This window comes from Sinocyclocheilus grahami, unplaced genomic scaffold (assembly GCF_001515645.1).
Source record: "Sinocyclocheilus grahami isolate Dianchi unplaced genomic scaffold, SAMN03320097.WGS_v1.1 scaffold33.1, whole genome shotgun sequence".
Classification (NCBI taxonomy): domain Eukaryota; kingdom Metazoa; phylum Chordata; class Actinopteri; order Cypriniformes; family Cyprinidae; genus Sinocyclocheilus; species Sinocyclocheilus grahami.
This window is the reverse complement of record NW_015505212.1, coordinates 2,040,277-2,058,788: the sequence shown is the minus strand read 5'-3', so window position 1 is coordinate 2,058,788 and position 18,512 is coordinate 2,040,277. Positions and strand designations below refer to the sequence as shown.

Genomic DNA, 18,512 nt, shown 5'->3' with positions numbered 1-18,512 from the left:
TTTATCATGACATAAATGAGCAACTGACTTACACAGAACTTTATTGAGTATGTGTTTACAGAAAAAAAAACTAACATATCATTAAAAGGCCTAATGTAATCTCTTCCTTTTTGCAACTCTAATCTTATGACGGACTATCTCCGCAGCAGCTGCTGTGGTAACAGTAGGATGAGCCACTGTGTGCTGCTGCTGCAGAAAGCACTGATTGAATCAGAATGCCTACATGGGGGCTTTGTCAAGCATCTGCACCCGCCAGCTCCCCGGGGGGACGCCTCCGACCACATCCTCCACCTGCCCGGCACAACACGCGTCTGTGTGGGGCCTCGGTTCCTCTCCGGAGGGGGCCTGCGCAACTCTGCTTGGAGAGAGAAGGGGGTGGAGAGAAGGCCAGATGCCCTCGTAGGTACGCTTCTCCCACTGTAACATTATGATAATGCTGTAATCGCGGCAGACAAGCAAATCACAAAGCAGGTAATTTCCTATCTGACTCGCAAGGCTGATGTAAATGCCGGTGTCTCGCACCACGGGGGAAAGGCACGTATGGCTCTGTCTTGTTGAGATAATAGGCGGCAACTATCTATTTTTATACCCCGTGAAATCCCAAATCTCGCCAAAACAGAACCCCTTATGCACGTTCTCGGTGCATTTGGCCCCAATCATTTCGTATTAAAATGTTCAAAACCAGCATTTGCCTGGTCACAAGAGAGATGACTTCCGTGTTGTATATGCAACACGCATCAACATTTCCTCCCAAAACAGTCTGGTGCACCTAAAGATGATCAAGGGAGTCTTGCGCACAGTCATCGCTTCCAAAACATACACACCGAATCCACAACCTGCCTGGCACCTATCTCTGTCAGCTCGGATGCCGGGCTGAGCTCTTGTTATTTCAGTCTTTGTGTTGTGCGGCAGTGTGTTTACTGCACACAGGCCTTGTTTCCTCCCTCAGAGCACTGCGAACTGATGAATAAGTAACAGTGTGTCTCCATGTGGCCGGCGCTCTCTTCATCCCTGCGAGTTCCACGAGCTCCCCTGGCAGCAGAAGACGCTCCACAGAGGCTGCCAGCTTTCCGGAATGCTCTCTGAGGGTCTGGGGACAAACATGCAGCAGAGAGAGGGAAAAACAGCTCTTTATCCCAGACTTCAGTGGGAATATGTAGAGACAGAGGAGGGGGTGGAAGTGCTACACTCTAGCAGGAAAGGGAATGCATTATGGAAGTGTCAACTCTCCTGAGGAGACACTTCAGCGCCGGAGGAGGAACTTATTAACCCTTAGCCTGCTAATTAAACAGCTCCAACACAGAGTCAAATGCCATTTCATTTCCTTTAACTGCGAAGAGGGAACTGTAAATACTAACAGTGTTTTTGTGTTCGCGCGGGGGGAGTAAATGTATCTTCGGCTCGCAAAATAACCACAGAAGGAGCTGTCGGTAGTCGCTGGCCACGGTTGTGTGACATTCAGATTTAAATGCCTTCTAAAATTCTAAATTCTAAAATTTGAATTGTGATAGTTAACAAGTGCAGAATGCCAATTCGAATTCAAAGAAATTCATGTAACTAAGTTTTGAGTAGAAAATGCAAAATTGTCAGGACAAACTTTGAATGTTGGCTCGACTTGTTTGAAAGTTTTGAAAAAGTATGATTCAATCCAATTTAGCTTCTACTGTATTGTAGCTAATTCAACTCACATTCTAACTCAGGAATTGAAAAGAAGCCAATTCTTCAATTGTGAGTTTTGAACAACCTTGCCGCAGGCGTATTATCCACAGAGCGTGACGTCTTCCAAGAGGGTGTTTACTAATCGCATTGAAGCGCAAAATCTTAAAAGGCGCCTTAAATCTTTAAAACAAGCACACATAGAGAGCCACGAGACGCTAATGGCGTGTAATGCCTTTTGTTGTCAAAATGAGAGCAATTCATATCGCCGCTAAAAACAATGCATCAATTAAGCAATTAGCCTCGAACAAACTGGGCAGCTATCCAAGCCACCCAATAAGGCACTGTGCCAAGGTGCTTGTACCATTCATTACGAACATCACAGAGCAGAGGGTTGCCTTTCATTCACAGAGTGGAGGCATTTGTCTGCCAACGAGATGATGTTTTGTTCCACCAGATGAGCATTTAACAGGGGCCACATGGTTGGTCAAGGCTTGGAACTATGGGGGGGGGGGGGGGGGCCCTTGACGGAGGAGGGGGTGGAAGTGCTACACTCTAGCAGGAAAGGGAATGCATTATGGAAGTGTCAACTCTCCTGAGGAGACACTTCAGCGCCGGAGGAGGAACTTATTAACCCTTAGCCTGCTAATTAAACAGCTCCAACACAGAGTCAAATGCCATTTCATTTCCTTTAACTGCGAAGAGGGAACTGTAAATACTAACAGTGTTTTTGTGTTCGCGCGGGGGGAGTAAATGTATCTTCGGCTCGCAAAATAACCACAGAAGGAGCTGTCGGTAGTCGCTGGCCACGGTTGTGTGACATTCAGATTTAAATGCCTTCTAAAATTCTAAATTCTAAAATTTGAATTGTGATAGTTAACAAGTGCAGAATGCCAATTCGAATTCAAAGAAATTCATGTAACTAAGTTTTGAGTAGAAAATGCAAAATTGTCAGGACAAACTTTGAATGTTGGCTCGACTTGTTTGAAAGTTTTGAAAAAGTATGATTCAATCCAATTTAGCTTCTACTGTATTGTAGCTAATTCAACTCACATTCTAACTCAGGAATTGAAAAGAAGCCAATTCTTCAATTGTGAGTTTTGAACAACCTTGCCGCAGGCGTATTATCCACAGAGCGTGACGTCTTCCAAGAGGGTGTTTACTAATCGCATTGAAGCGCAAAATCTTAAAAGGCGCCTTAAATCTTTAAAACAAGCGCACACAGAGAGCCGTGACTCGCTAATGGTGTGTAATGCCTTTTGTTGTCAAAATGAGAGCAATTCATATCGCCACTAAAAACAATGCATCAATTAAGCAATTAGCCGCGAACAAACTGGGCAGCTATCCAAGCCACCCAATAAGGCACTGTGCCAAGGGGCTTGTACCATTCATTATGAACATCACAGAGCAGAGGGTTGCCTTTCATTCACAGAGTGGAGGCATTTGTCTGCCAACGAGGAGATGTTTTGTTCCACCAGATGTGCTTTTAACAGGGGCCACATGGTCGGTCAAGGCTTGGAACTATGGGGGGGGACACTGTGGCCTCTTCAATGAATCAGATTAATTAAGTCATCAAAGCAGCCCAGTGGCAGTCGGGCTTAATTGTGGTAATTGAGGTTAATAAGGAGCTATTATGCATTGATCACAAGCTTTGTCTCATTGAAGCTGCAAATTGTGCTTGGTTAAACACCCAGAGTGTGGAACGGCAAGCCCCGTTTCTGTGTCGCTTTTTCATTTCTTCCCACCCAGGAACCCAGGCGATTTTAAGGAACGGGGACAAATTCTCAGCATGCGAGAGTCGCGTGGCCATTCGTTCGCTGAGCTATTACAATAATGCGCCCGCAGCTTAGCTGAAGGTCAATTTTATATTTGAACAAGTCTCTCAATGGAATGTGGCTGGCACTTAGTTCTGCTGTAGTTTGAGGTCTTATTAACAACGATCTAGATGGTGGCTTTTATCCACCTGATATTTGGATCGGACTGAATCTTAACCTTTCCACTATGGGCCGTGTTATTAATTAACACCCTCCAAGAACGTTCCCAAACCCTTTCCCTCTTGTTCTGCATTAGTTTATTAGGAAGTCATCACTCATGGGTGAATTTAGACATGTCCTTCGCTAACACTTGACCGTTTTCCTTAAACAAATGTCTCCGACCTTACGACAGGAAATCAAAGTGACGTGGCCGCCGCTGATTAATGATATGCTTTCACGTCTGGCTAATTTCACCCACGCGTCTCTAAAACCCTGCACATCATCCACTCTGGATGGGAATCCAAAGACAAAGCGGTAGACTATGGGTTTAATGAACGAAAAGTCCAGAAACTTCATTCGGCAACTCTAATACGGGCTAATTCCAGCCCTATTACATACTTTAAGTTCTTGCATTAGCGTTGCTTTCTCCCACACAGTGGCTGCAAAAAGCTCTTCGGGAGTTAATGCCGCAAAATGATCTGCATTAAATAAAACGATGCAGCTCGTGGTCTGTCTTTTTTCACTTTTAGTGGTTTCACGCTGACTGAAGGCAAAGGCCGGAGCGCTTCATAAATTAGACGCTTATGGCTGATAAAAGGCCTGCGATGCAAACGCTTAAAGCCTTGCACGACTAATCCGATGGAAGGGCCGCCAGGCAACTGTGTACTTTCCAGCTCTGATTAATGCAGCATGATCTGTTTTGGGCAGAGCTCCACATCCTCACGGACAAAAGAGCGCAGCCCTGTATCTCTCAGCGAGTGTGTTCTGAAAAGCACATCCTGAGGGAGAAAACAAGTGCGGTGTGACAAAGTGAAGTGGTGGAGCTTCCTGGTCTGCTGTGCTTGTACAGGGCTAGATTTTCCCTGTCAGGTACTAGGATGAGGGGGATGGAGAGGTTGTAATTAATCAAAGTCAGATGTGGCTGAGTGCCTGGCCATGCAGTAGATCCCTGTCCTGGAAACGATCTCTTTTTTTCCCCCTTTTCCACTCTCTCTGTCTAGCTGAGAGAGCTTTCATACTACAGGTTTCTGTCTGTCTGACGGAATTCGGTTCATTTAGTTGCTGTGAACGTTTTTAAACTGTTGGCGAACTGAGAGAATGGTGTTGTGTCAGGAATAAGGAAAATATACATTCTCAAAGTAAATTGACAAGTTTGATGGTGGGCATAACATGCAGCGTGACCTGTGTAATCTGATTCATGAACAAATGAGTCAGATCATAAGAATGAATGAAGTAAATAATTTAAAAAAAGAAATAAAATGATATTGATTGATTGATATATGATTTTTAACTAACTAACTTTTTTTCCACTTTTTTGGGGTGGGTCTTGGGTACATTTCATATTTGCAACTGCATATTTCATTATACTTTCCATTTTAATCAGTTTTTAAATTAAACTTTTATTTTTCTGTTATTTATTTTTATATCTTGATTAAAGATTTTAAAATCTTTTACATGTTTTCATTTTTCAATATTTTTTCTCAGTTTTTAAATCGAATAATTTCTTTTAAATTATTTTATGCTCATATAAATGCACTTTTTAACATTGTGTATAACATTTGTTATATAAATACACTTGCCTTTCTGTGCCTAAACCAATGGAAATGAAAGCAAAAAGAAAACAATGAAGCTAGTGTTTTCTCCTCTCAAGACAACAAAGAACCGAAAAAAAAAAAAAAAAAAAAAAGCGCAAATAGCCTGAAACACTATATCTAGGCCTTGTGCTTTGGGAGGAGAACGCAAACTCAAGTCTTCATCAATGAAAACTTCAATAAATTAAAGATTACTTCCACCGCCATATGCACACAAACGCCTACAGAACACAGCGCATCACAATCTGATGTGCTCATTAAATAGGAAAATAACCAAATATACAGACACATCCTGGCGGGCCGAACATTAACTTACAAAGAAAAGAGGCCCAAATCAATTCATTATTTTTGAACCCGACAAGGAAATGGTTTGCCAATTAGAGTGAGGTCGATAAAGCAAACCTGGAATGACATTCAGGAAGAAAAACGGAAGCTTATCACCTTGTTTAATCACACCAGTTATTCACAGCTCTACTGGGAAAGAGAGTCTAAAATAGCACTGTACATCCTCACTTAATCCAGTATACAGGAACAGAAGAGAGCCTGGGAAAGAAAGAGAGAGAGACCGGATACATTTATTGGCCCTGAATGCTCTAATCGGATGATTTTTTGGTTTTTTCCCCACCGAGTAAACAGCCCTAGTCAGAAACAGCTTTAAGTAGTCATTACTGCTTCCACGACCAAACAGCAGCATGGCAGCTCTAATTTTGCCCACCTGACCGCCTCTCTTGTAATTGCACTTGCGTCCATCAGACTCAACAACATGATTACACGCATGATCTGGAGTATGTTGCATGTGTTGTTGTACAAGGTGGAGTGCGGCTCAGGAGCTGTTTATCAGCCGGGGCAAGCCATAATTACATGCTTTCGAGCGAGAACATGTTGCAGAGACAAATACAGAGAGAAAGAGAGAGAACACACAGCACCAAAAATGAAAATGTGTGTGATTTGACTCTTGATTATATTACGCTGCAACTATCTAATCAAGCCTCTCTGCTGTCAGATCTAATAACAGAGTGCTGTACATTTCCTTACTGCTTGACCAAGAGCTCCAATTATTCAGATTCTGAGCGATCTACTTAAAAAATGCAAGTCTATAAATAAATGCAGCATATTGTGAAGATACTCGCTGATTATTAAAGGGGACATATCATGGAAAACAGGATTTCGCTGGCTCTTTTGAAGTAAGTTTGATGTACTTTAGTAGACATACTCTAACATTCACAATGCAAAACTCTGTTTCCAGTGCATCTAAACCATTTCTGAACACTAAGCTGCAAAACTAGCAAAATATGTTCAAAAAACGGTAATAGTATTGACATCCTAATGTAGCGAATTTAACTCATGGGGAAATATGAATAATTAACCATAACTAATTATCATGAACACTGACCTGTCCTGATGAACTGCTGACGTGTGCTGCCAAAATATTGATGTCATTTACCAAAAGTGGACGACTGATTCAAGTTGCACGTTTTGACTTGATGAAAATTAAGGGACTGCTTGACTAAGAAAATAATGCAACATGACTAATGACTAAAAATGGTCAAAAAAGTGACATGTAGGCCTGGTCTCCCCTATAACTTGTATTTGGTCCAGTACAGTGATTTGATTCAGTATGGCTCTTGACTTGTCTTTCTTGACTTTGTGTACTGCAGACTTGATGTATATCTTGAAAGTAAGGACTTGACGCTCGTTTGCGACTGCTCTTGCGTGCATATTTGCGTGGGACTTGCATACTAACACTACTGCCACTTACATCTTGAACACTAAAAATTACACTTAAAGGCTACATAGCAAAAAAAAATTGGCTTATTAAAATACAACTGTTCATTGTTATTTCATGTTAGCCCAGGACCATTAAATCATGTTAACAGATACAACTTTTGATTTTAACAATGTATTGATTTACAATGTAAATGTTGAAATGAACTAAGATTAATATATGCTTTAGAAGTATTTTTATTTGTTAGTTCATGTTAACTAATGTTAACACATGGAACCTTAATGTTGAGTTTTCCCAAAAATGTTTTTTGTATTTTTCATAGAAAACCATAATACTCATATCGATTTAGAATTAATAATCAGAATTTAAAAACAAACTACAGTGCACTCCAAAACTTTGCATAAATCCTTACCATTTTGTGATCACTTTGCATTGATAAGGGATAATAGAAACAATGAAACATTTTATTTAAAAAATTATAATAATGAATTCATATAATAATATAATATAATTAATAAAACACATTGGAAATTAATACATCTATAAATCTATAAAGGTTTGTTGACCCAATAGTCTACAAAAAAGAAACCTTTAATGCATTTATGCCAAGAAATGATCAATATTTATGATATTTTGCAAAACCTGTATATTACCACAATTTACATAAATGGTCTTCCGGGGAAAAAAGCAACAAAAGTGTAGAAAAATTCATTGTTAAATCAGTGATCCTACAAGAGGGAAAAAAGTGAAGCAGCAATGGCGAGGTTGACATTATTCCTGAAAAACTTTGTAGTGAACCATAAGCATTTTATTACCACAAGCAGTCTCTGGAAAAACACCTTAGTCCTTCTATATTGAGTTTGTAGCTTAAATATTGTTCTAGGAAGACACAAAGTGAGATATCTCCTTCTCTCTCACTCGCTCTCTACAATGCAGTACCAGTGCAGGATGGGGGTCTAATAGACTCTACAGGGACCCAGCATTTAGCACTTCTGAAAGCACTGGCGGGATTCCTCTGCTCCTTCACTGGTTTTGTTTAATACACTATAATACAGTTTTATCCATGGAGGAGAGCTGTTCCATCTCCACCAGCCTCCGGCCTCTTTGATCAGCGGCTATGTCGAACACGGTACCTTCTTTTTGTGCGCATTCTCCATTGACTTGCCAATAGAGATGCCTTCCCAAGGAGTTGTGGGTATTTTCTGTGCAGTGCTTCAAAAAAATTTACTCCCTCAGCCACAATGATGAACTAAATGCATAACAATATGAGAGTATTACTGTATGTCTAAGGCTACATTGACGCAAAATCAACAGTGCTTTTCACATTTTCCCCTGAGAGGATGGAAAATGTTTTGAAAGCAAAGAGCAAAAACACAAAATTGTATGCTTACAATGCAACAATACACATGGCCCGACTGACCTCCATCTAATAGAGCGCCTATGTAAAACAGCAACTGACCTTTAAACATTATATGCAAAAAATAGCCATGCTGAGGCCAGGAACCCCAAACATGGGATCTCAGGGAGCCGTGTGGACTTTTAATCAGGCAGGTTTCTTTTTTAAAGATCCCAGTGCCAAGTAATTGATCCCAAAAGGAAGGGCTTTTACCCGCAGAGCAGGGGAACGGCCCTCTGTGCATCACAGTTCAGCTACGCTGGCCTTTTTTCACAGGGAAGAGGGAGAAAATGAATGAAAACATTCTGAAGCTACTGCGGGTAGAAGAACGAGAAGGATTGAGTCAAAAATTGAGAGAAAATAAAACACGATATGGGATAAATTAAGAGTTTTTGTTAGCTGCAATCATCTCAAACTCACAAAACTCTCAAATGTTCTCATTACTTATAAACACGAGCAAACAGAAGTGCGCCTTCTCATCTAGCTTGAGAGGCGAAAATCGTTTTCCATTTCTGCAAGTCGATGCCATATCCGCACGCACAAAGAGAGATTATTCCTAAAACAATTAGTCTCCTCCTTCCCTTGTGAAGTGGAGCAATTGATCTGGTGATAAACAAGAGACTTATGGGCTATTGACTCCGGCCGGGTTTAGTGGCTGCCTAGAATTACAGCTGAATGCAATCCATAGAACATCTCCGCAAGACCACAAGACAAACAAAGAGTCAAGGCTATTCAGGGAGGCCGAAGACCTGTAATGACCCAGCAGCATTGTACAGGTTTAAAGAGATCGTCAGACTAAGCCTGGTTACATCAGTCAGGATTTATTACAGATGTGACCTACACTTCAAAAAACTATAAATCATAAGACATTTTGTATTAATAATGCTAAAAAGGCTGATATAGAGGGTTGATAACTGCCTAGACGCTAAAGTTTACAGAGCAAGAGAATGCTGTGAATTCAACGATTTAAATGAGGATGGTGCGACACAATACGTTTTCTTCAATACGTTGACACTCCATCATGTGTAGCATAGTTTTAGATATTACACAAAAACAAACAGTTTACAAAAAACTGTGTATATATATATTTTTTTTCTTCTATTTTTTAATTAAAATGTTAATCAAAATGTTTTATTTCTTAAATCATAATGTTTTAGCCTTACATTATTATTTCTGCACTATATATTTAATCAAACATTTAATATCATACTCATAATTCATATCATAGAATTATTTTAGTAAATGAAAAAAATAATAAAAAGTTATATTTTGCTTATATTTTTGTTTAGAGTTACCTAAAAGTGACAAAAATTGTGAAATTCAGAAATGAGTACTAAATACATAAAACCAAAATGTATACCAAGAAGTATTGTTCATGAGCACATGTATGAATATATGAACAATCTAGAGAGATAAGGAGAGGTACACAGGTAAAAAAACAAAACACAATACCAGAATCATCATACTTATCATAAAGACACTTTATCAGCCTAAAGAGATGAGACTTCAGAGAAAATGACTTCAAATGATGGCACACAGCAGAAACACGACAGCAAAACTCAATGGAATTAATCAGTCCAGTGCCTTCAGTAATTGTAAATCCTTCCGTGCAGAATTTCAATATAAATAATATATGCTATCTACACACATGATGATGTAATCAACACTAAAGGTGGAATACAAACAACTGTCGGCCCAAGAAAGAAGTGATCCAATACTGAGATCTATAATTGATTTATATGAAAATAAGTTTGGCCGACCATCTCCTGGGTAATCTGTTATGTATGACAGTCGCTGCCAGTTTCATATGAGACACCATCTTATATACTCGAGCTCTTTTCCTCATCTTGCTAACGTACCTGAAGTATGTACAAACTGCAAATAAAGCTATTAAATAAAAGGTAAACACCAGAGTCGCCTGTTGGGGAATAATAAGAAGCCCTTTAATTGACAGATTTGAAATCTAAAGCCAATTCTCCACCGCACTGTGATTCCTGTATGCACGTTGCCTCTAAACTGTCCCATAAAATCCTATCACTGCACTTAATTGTTCGATATCAAGCTGAAGCGTCCAAGGTAATTCAAATGTCTTTGTGCGATGAATATGTGCAATCGTCCTCTTTTCCTATTCTAATTTAATGCCATCTGGGCCACATGATTGGCCCGGTGTTGCCATTGCTGACAACCGAGGTCAGCATAACCATCAAGCGCTGTAATTGAGTAGTTAGTAGCAATTTTCTCCCTTTAATTTCCATCTGCAAAACCCAGGCCTGGCATGGCAAATAGCACATTACACCCGCACAATGCAGCCGACCAGTAATAACATCATTTCCACAGTTTGAAAACTTCCATGAACAAATGACGAATTGTCGGAGTGTATGTCATTTCATTCGCCTTCGACAGAGATATGTCGATTTCCATTTCCGACAAGATAATCCCAGCTGATCGGGAAAAACAGCGTTGATTTTTTGCATCTGTAACCAGACCCTGAGCATCAGAATCAGATTTATGAAACCCAAATCTGTAACGATGCACATCTCCCGCCAAAAAGGACAAGGTGCTACTGCAAACTAATGGCCCAACGCAGTCTATCATTGTGACTTGATAAGTTTTGCCGACAGATTTATGAAGATCGTAAAGCAAAATCAGGGACAAGAATGTAGCAGGCCGAGGTTTAATGGCTGCTTATCACACGAAGGGTTTTATTCGTCGCCACGCGTTTATACACACACGCACGGATCGCATTCATGTTTGGCCAAGTGGAAAACTAATGCTTTATTCTCGTCCTAATGATGTCCTTCTCAATATGAAATTGATGTTTTTAAGAAAATGTTATTTAAAATAATACATTAAGTACTGTCAACTCGAGACACAATTCCCTCGTAACATAAATTTGATTTTTATACCGCTCGTGGAGAATAGAATCCCTTTTTATACAATTTTGTAATTACTCTGATGCACTACATCAAAAGGAAAAGTAATAATAGTTGTAATTTAATCTATTCTCACAAGTCATTTTCATAAACTCTCCCTCTGTCTGCCTAATGCACGTTTCATTCATTATTTATAATGCACTGATGATGTGGTAATGACAATGCCATTGTTTTTTACACTTAGCAGTGATTCAGAGCTTTCATTATGGGCACGGCGGGCCACGGATTATCAAGGGCAAACAAAAGATAATTAACGACAGGAAGTAGGGCAGCTGAGCTGGCTGGGCACCGCCAGGAACCCCCCGACTCAGGGTTCACCGAGCACAGGTCTATTTAGAAGACTTGGCTTCTGTGAGGACTCAAACAGCATAATTAGTGAAGGCTCCCTGTTAGGAGGGGAATGCAATTTATTTTTACCTCCTCCTCTTCTTTGCACCTCCTCCTTCCATTCTTTCATTCCCTCTGCCGCTCTCTGAACAGATATTAACACTGAGCCGGAGGTGTGAGAATCTGAGCATGAATATAGAGCTATCAAGAGGAAGTTAAACAATGGACAGTCAACTAAATGACAAAGTGTGGCAGGAAATATCTGCTAAATCCGAAGAATTCAGTCAAAAGAGAATGCTTTCAATTAAAACTGCTCAATATTTTCACCTTACACCAACAATTCAACATATATTTATTTTAAGTATTAAGTTAATAACTATGATTATATATATATATATGATTATATATATACAGTATCTCACAGAAGTGAGTACACCCCTCACATTTTTGTAAATATTTTATTATATCTTTTCATGTGACAACACTGAAGAAAAAGGGCAGTATTCAAACATGATAACGACACCAAACACACCTCCAAGACGACCACTGCCTGAAAGTAAGGGTAAAGGTGATGGATTGGCCAAGCATGGGCATCCTCAAACGGAAGGTGGAGGAGCGCACAGTCTCTAACATCCACCAGCTCTGTGATGTCGTCATGGAGGAGTGAAAGAGGACTCCAGTGGCAACCTGTGAAGCTCTGGTGAACTCCATGCCCAAGAGGGTTAAGGCAGTGCTGGAAAATAATGGTGGCCATACAAAATATTGACACTTTGGGCCCAATTTGGACATTTTCACTTAGTTCACAAAGTATTAAGTATATAATAGCATCCCAATAATACTAAAATAACACTGGTTGACATTAATTTTGACAGAAAAGCAACTTTGTTTTGATTTAGGCATGAAATGACATTTTTCCCATACTGTAACTGTACATCTCTTACCATCATACACTCCAGCTTTTCTTTCTCCTCCTCAGATAAAGAAACATTGTGGATGGCAGTAGAGCTGTCAGAACCCCAGGCGTCCCCTGTATGTTGTTTGACAGTGAGCAGGGAATGACAGCTGTTCAGCAGTACAGAACTCAATCTGTCCTCAACTCCTCAAGAAGTGTGCAGTGCCTTTCACACCTCACACACAACAGGAGACCACTGCACCGACTCCACATCACACCTGGACCACAAACAGACAATGTGCTACAGTGACTGCAGAGGTAGTTGTACTGCCATATGCATGGAGCAGCAAGAGTACTCTGTGTGTGTGCCTCTAGTTTTATAACATTGAAAAATAACATAAAAATCGATTCATATATATATATATATATATATATATATATATACAGAGCCGCTCCTCCCTGTACGCAAAATACGAAAGCTGCGTAGGGCCCCCGAAACACCAGGGGGCCCCCTTGCTCTCAAAGATGATTTAAAGGGGACCTATTATGCAAAATTCACTTTGGACCTAAATGTGTGTTGGCAGTGTGTGTACATAACCACCCTATAATGATAAAAGTCCACCCACTCCTTTTTTTTTATCCCCATAAATCATAAACAGTGTCTCCCAACTACCTGTTTTCCGACTTGGTGCTGATGTGACGTCACTTTAGCCACAGGCCCCACCCAGAAATGTTGACAGACACTGCCGTTTTAACATAATACTGCCCTGAGCGAGTTCACACACAGCGACACTGACTTGCTGCACTGACGAGAATGTCTCTCAAGCGTTTTAGGTGTTCTGTAGGTGGATGTATGAATCCACATAGCTCTCTCAAATCATGTAATGTGAATGTCGTACAGTCTTGCTCAAGACTAAAAAATGAGTTGAACGCGTACCGAGCTGCGGAAGAGACAGTTTCTTAAGTGCTTTCCGCGAGCGCGATTCGAGAAGGAGTGAAACACGGACAAATGCGTTTCATTCATTCGTTCATAACCACTCATACCCCACTCCACTGCCCAGTTTTGCGTAGGGCCCCAGAAGTCTAGGATCGGCACTGTATATATATATATATACAGTTATGTATATATTCGTGTACCGAGCTGCGGAAGAGACAGTTTCTTAAGTGCTTTCCGCGAGTGCGATTCGAGAAGGAGTGAAACACAGACAAATGCGTTTCATTCATTCGTTCATAACCACTCATACCCCACTCCACTGCCCAGTTTTGCGTAGGGCCCCAGAAGTCTAGGATCGGCACTGTATATATATATATATACAGTTATGTATATATTCGTTATGTTTCGTTTTATGATTATGTGGTAAAAAGCTCTGTTTGGATGCTGTTAAAAATTGGAAAACCACATATTTTATTTGCATTATAGATTATTTAATTAAAAAAGCAAAAAAAGTGCATATAAATATTATACAATATCATAAAAATACATAATAAAAATATATTGAATAATAACAAAGGAGTAATAACAACTTTAAATTTACACAATATAAAATTTCTAGTATAGTATGCTTGTTGAAGTAAACTCACTGACACATTTACCTGGGAATATAAATCAATTTAAGGTTATTTTATAGCCATTATTATTACTTTTATATCAAATTAAAGTCGTCTAAATTAAAGTTTATGATATGTCCCCATTTAGACAGCAAAGTAAACGTTGCGTGTGTGTGAGAAAGTGAGAGTGAATGCACACGGGATTGTCATGTGAATCCACTATCTGACATGTTTTAATGAAAATATACACACACAAGAACAATCTGACTATTCAAAGAAAGAAGTAAACACAGCTAGAAGAAAGACTTCCTGTGAGAGAGAGTGTGTGTGTGGGGCCCGGGCAAAGTACCCGAAGACCTGTAGCAGACTTGACTGGCATGACACCAAAGAGGAACGCCTTCAGTGTGACTACTAAGAGCTTTGGCAGGATTTTTATTAAGGAGTTGGGACAGCATTCATTTTTAAAACCTCCTCAATAAAATATCATACAGTCGTTACATATTCCTCTGGATTATAATGATATGAATATTTAAATTTAAATGCATTCTGAGCACGAGGTCTCTTCTTCAGTAAGGCATCAGATCTCATTTTCTACTTAAGCTGCCCCATCATGTTTATGCATCTCCACATGCATGATACATATCTCTCTCTTTCTGTCTTTTCTTTTTTTTAAGCTTCTTAATGCAACCCGGGTAATTTTGCCTGACTTTAATAGGTGATGACTTTTCATTGGTGATCTTTTTTCTCTTTTCGCCTCCAAAAAAAACTATGTAATATGATCAAATGTTCCTTTCATGCAGAACAGAGTGTTATCTGAAACTTCACACTTTGTTGCACTTGAAGAAAAAAATGAATCCCTAAACTTAATCAGTATTACAGTTCACTTCTGATATGGAGAGGTATGATTACTATGTATACAAGTGAAGAATGTGACAAGTACAGAGACGCGACACAAAAAAAAGGCACTGATTAGCAAAGATCTGTTGTGGGAAGATAAGGTGCATTACAAATCACAAAAAGTAGCCAACGTGCACTCATTACATTTTTGGTGGAAGCTAGAACTTCTGTGAAATGGTGGCAGACCCTAGTGATTTTATCTCTGAAACCAAAGTCCTCTGATCTTTCAACTTCCTTGACAAGATGTTGTCGCTTTATTTTCTGATGGGTTCAAAGACGCTGGGAGATCGAGGATCGTCTGACATAAGTAGATGACTCAGTTTAACTGAAAAAATCATTCCTCTCTGCTTTAAGCTACAGTTCCAGCGGAGGTGAGGTCTGTTAAAAATGTCTTTTTTTTCAGAGAAAGACTAATGTAAGAAGAACATGCGAGAACAGAGAAACTAACCACACAGTTGAGTATGAGTCCCTCCTTCAATGTTTCAGCCAACATTTCTACCGTTTCCATTCCTAGGACAAACATATAGTCCCGCCCCCATCTTTTGAAAATTACTTCTGTCACTGCTTATATGAGCAAACACACTGGCTTAGAAGTACATAGGTGCCGTCACACTTACAGTTGTTCAGCGAATTTCAATGCGATTGTGCATTTCATGTGATATTGTGAATCTTCACCATGCAGATTTCGCAACCGGTTCAAGTTGGATTTGCCACATTGACCAACAGAAAGCTGCTTGGTTTGAAAGTGACTTCTGTGTGAGCTGTGCTTCATACATCGCTACACTATTGCCACTAGACAGTCTGCGAAATTTAGCTAATGTGACCACACCTTAAAACCAATCGAAAAAATTAAACATATCAGCTTTAAATAAAAAGTAACTCCCACATGTTACTGCTTATATGAGCAAACACATTGGCTTAAAAGTATAAAGGTGCAGTTACATTTACCACTGTTCAGGCGAAATCCAGTCATCACAATAGGAATAAATAGTGATTTTGACGTGAGGGCTAAAGATTTCCCAATACAGATTCGCTGCGTTGACCAAACTAAAGCTGTTTGGTTTGGAAGTGACTTCTACATGAGCTTTGTTTTATGTTCTGTGGAGCATAAAAATATATTTTAAAGATTGTTGGTAACCAAAGAGTTTTGGTTCCCAATAAAAATCAATGGGAACCCATATAATGGAAGTCAATGGGAACCAAAACTGGTTGGTTACCAACATTCTTCAAAATATTTTTTTGTGTGTGTGCATGTTCTACAGAAGAAAGCAATGCATGTAGGTTTGGAATAACATGAGGGTGAGTGAACGATGACAGAATTTTCATTTTTGGGTGGCCTAAGACCGATCGAAAAATTTTTAAATATAGCGAAACTCCCACTAGTTACTGCATGTATGAGCGAATACACAGGCTTAAAACGCTGTACTTATGTGAGGACGGAGTCAAAAGAGAGGAACTGATTTCATCCCTCTTGACCCGGCGACCCTGTTTGCCAGAGTTTGTGTCACGGTGGTCCCCGTCACCGACTTTGATGTTTGGGGTGGAGTAGGTGGGTAAATGGCGAGAACGCAGTGTCCTCACATAAAACAGAGACAGTTGCCGGCACTTGGCATTTCCAGTGCTGACAGGCTGGCTTGTTTGTTCACTCTAACGAGCACTCGGACTCCATTAATGAGCGGACTGAATCCATTATCATCATCATTTCAAAAGGGAGCCCTGCACTAAACAGCTCCCCGCATTAGCTGCTGTTGCCCTTGTTGTTTCATTTGATCAGCGGTGGCAGCAGGGATTCGCCCCTCTCTAGCCGTCCCCAAAAACACACACATACATACACTCTCCTTTTATTGCCTCCTTGCAATGGCTGTGAATTTGTGGGGAGAGAATTAAACACAGAGAGGAAGTTACAGATGCTACGACCATGACAGGAGTTAAAATGCAAGCTAACGGCGTAACGACTTTGGAAGTAGAGATGTGAAAAACGACATTTTTTAACTATGGCTAGTCAGTGGGTTGCATGAAGCAGTAGTCTACTGGTCAGTCTTAAGAAAGTACTGCATAATTTACTGCATGATTTAAAGTCCATTATGCAAATCTGACATGTTTTTAGAACATTCACATCACACAAAATGGTGCTTTGATTAATTTACAGCTGCAACTTGAGCATGAAAAACCCCTCTCTGAGTTGTTTCTCAATACATTCGTTAGTAATTATTTAGAAAATATAACAACAACTATTATTATTATTGCTATAATTTAGCAATGTTTTAGCTAAAATAATAATAATAATAATATCTCTTAAAACATGATAATAACAACAACAATTTATTATAATAATACTATTAGTATTACTGTTGTTGTTGTTATCAATAAAGTTTTAGGTAAAAATATTAAGGGCTGAAATTGCTTTAAATAATAATAATAATAACAACAATAATAATAAGAAGAAGAAATTATATCTATTATTGTTTTTGTTACATTTAGTAATAATATTTTAGCTAAAAATATTAAGGGCTGAAATTGCTTTAAATAATAATAATAATAATAATAGTAATAAATTATATCTCTTGTAACATTTAAAAATATAATAACTTTATTATTATGATTATTATCATTGTTATATTTAGCAACAACGTTTTAGCTAAAAAATATTAAGGGCCAACAACAACAAAAACTATAATAATAATAATAATAATACATTTTCTTAAAACATGATAATAACAACAACAATTTATTATAATAATACTATTAGTATTACTGTTGTTGTTGTTATCAATAAAGTTTTAGGTAAAAATATTAAGGGCTGAAATTGCTTTAAATAATAATAATAATAACAACAACAACAATAATAATAATAAGAAGAAATTATATCTATTATTGTTTTTGTTACATTTAGTAATAATATTTTAGCTAAAAATATTAAGGGCTGAAATTGCTTTAAATAATAATAATAATAATAATAACAACAATAATAATAATAAGAAGAAATTATATCTATTATTGTTTTTGTTACATTTAGTAATAATATTTTAGCTAAAAATATTAAGGGCTGAAATTGCTTTAAATAATAATAATAATAATAATAACAACAATAATAATAATAAGAAGAAATTATATCTATTATTGTTTTTGTTACATTTAGTAATAATATTTTAGCTAAAAATATTAAGGGCTGAAATTGCTTTAAATAATAATAATAATAATAATAGTAATAAATTATATCTCTTGTAACATTTAAAAATATAATAACTTTATTATTATGATTATTATCATTGTTATATTTAGCAACAACGTTTTAGCTAAAAAATATTAAGGGCCAACAACAACAAAAACTATAATAATAATAATAATAATACATTTTATATTAAAAATATAATATTATCTATATATTATTTTGACTTATTGTTTTCGTTACAACAAAATTAAGGGATGAAATAGCATTTCAACAAAAATTTTATAACAATAATGTAAAATGTAAAAATATAATGACTATGTATTAACATTATTATTGTTGTTATATTTAGCAATAATGTTTTACTTTAAAATAGAGCACTGCTTCTAAAAACAACGGGAGT

The 18,512-nt window shown here is 38.2% G+C and overlaps 1 long non-coding RNA gene across 1 annotated transcript in view; it reads right to left on the bottom strand.

Moving 5' to 3' along the window:
• Positions 1-1,015: 1,015 nt before the first annotated feature.
• LOC107580166 (uncharacterized) overlaps positions 1,016-18,512 on the bottom strand; it is a 32,113-nt gene continuing 14,616 nt past the window's right edge. Inside the window, exon 5 of the long non-coding RNA XR_001608597.1 lies at positions 1,016-1,090. This is a non-coding gene — a long non-coding RNA (uncharacterized lncRNA). The remainder of the gene's footprint in view (positions 1,091-18,512) is intronic.